The following is a 2,082-nucleotide window of genomic DNA, read 5'->3' as shown; positions in this document are numbered from 1 at the left end:
AGCCTAGCGCTTAATATAAAAACATAATATATAAAAATAATATATATATATAAAATACATACAATTTTTTTTTGTTTTTTTGTGTATTGTGTAATGTATTGTTGTTAATGTTTGCTTAACTAACAACAGAGAAGAAGCAAAACATGAAAAGTTGATACAAATTGCTGAATTAGTGGGCGAAAAAATGAAATTTTTTCCAAATTTGCTAACAAAGATTTAAATAACAAAACAAATGTGGCCAAACTAACTAAAAAAAAATAAACAGCAAACATACACACACACATATATATATAAACAAATTAAATGTTAGCCATAGCGATAACGATAACGATTAACATTTAAGTGCATAAGCATAAAACTTGGCAAACACCGCACCCGACCTAAGAAAATAAAAATATATATACTAGCTAGCTAACACACACATATGCACACATATAAATAAACACACACATGCACACTTGTGTGTATGTGTTTGTTTGTTTGTATGTGTGCGCGTGTTTATAGCGTTATATCAAAAAAGCTTAGCAGCTATCGATACTATCGATATCGCAAACAGCACACACATGACAGCAGAATCGATAACCGATTAAACTAATTAGGCTTAATTATAGCTCTGGACAGCATTCTCTGTGTACATATATATACATATATATATCACAAGCTAAACTAGTGTTATTAGCCATACTATATATATACATATATATAGCACCAAGCATTGTCCGTTTCATTATCTTTTTTTTTTTTTTGTTTTTTTGCGCCTAAATAATTTAGTATATAAGCATAAATTCGTAGTGTTACACATATAAACCTATATATATCGATATATATAATTGAAAACTCACACATACGACCGATATGCGTGTATGCTGTGTTCTTGTTTAACGGTATTTTTGTTTTAATTGGCAAACCAAAACAATTTGAAAAAGAGCAGGAGTCAGTTACCTATTAGAATTTGGCAAGCATAACAAAGAAAAAAAAAAAACTAAAAACAAATTATAAATTGCTTCAAAAGCAACAAAAAAAAACAAAACTACATATAAATCTATAAAAAAAAAAACAAAGGTACACTAAAAAATGCTAGAAATAAAATGGCTTAAAAAATCGAAATTCTAAACTAACAAAAAAACAAAAGTACAGCAAGTAAAGCATAACAAAAAAATTATTCTATGTATGTGTAAATATAACGGTATTTTAGTGTATTTATGTTAGATACGCAAATACGCGAGGAAACAAAAAAATGAAAAATTATTTAGCAAATAAAGAAACAGGGAAACAATTGAGATAAATTAACATTTAAACGTTTTGCACACCAAACCAAAAAACACACACACACACACAAAGCAAATACATACACAGCAGCGAGCTGAAGAAAAATAAACAAAATTTAGCAACAACAAGAATTTATGAGATATAATAAAAAAAAAACTAAAAATAAATTTAAATGCAGCCGAAGCCGAACTCAAAGCTAAGCAACAAAAAAAAAAAAGAAACGCAACTTTAAATGAACAAACTATATTTATTAGAAGAAAATCAAATAAAAATAAAGCATTCATACATACACAAAATATGAAATAAATAAAACTTCAAGTTTGTAGTGTATCAACTATATAGTATATGTATTTCACACTAAACCAACAAAAACAACAACAAAAATATTAAGTAAATATTGTAGGAAAAATTCTACTAAAAATAAAATACAATTTTTTTCGAGAAAAACAAAAACCCAAACCGTACCCATAAACAACAAAAAATGAAACGCTGAAATAAACTACAGTATGAACATTTAAATATATAAAAACATATATGAATATATATATAGACATATGTGTGAAACGATAAATGAACAATTATATATTGCAGTATATTATGGCAAAAAGCAAAATAAAATACGAATTATTATGTGGCATATATATATATAACATATATACATGTATATGTATTAGTAAATATTTTAAGCGTATTAAGTTGAATTATAATGAAAAAAATAAATTACACACACACACTTCTGAGGATATCAAGGGTCTAAGAATAAAATAAAATAACAAACAAAATGAAAAAGAAAATGAAAACCTAATGAATTAA

The sequence above is a fragment of the Drosophila busckii genome, chromosome X, assembly GCF_011750605.1.
Source record: "Drosophila busckii strain San Diego stock center, stock number 13000-0081.31 chromosome X, ASM1175060v1, whole genome shotgun sequence".
Taxonomy (NCBI): domain Eukaryota; kingdom Metazoa; phylum Arthropoda; class Insecta; order Diptera; family Drosophilidae; genus Drosophila; species Drosophila busckii.
This window is presented reverse-complemented; position numbering follows the sequence as displayed.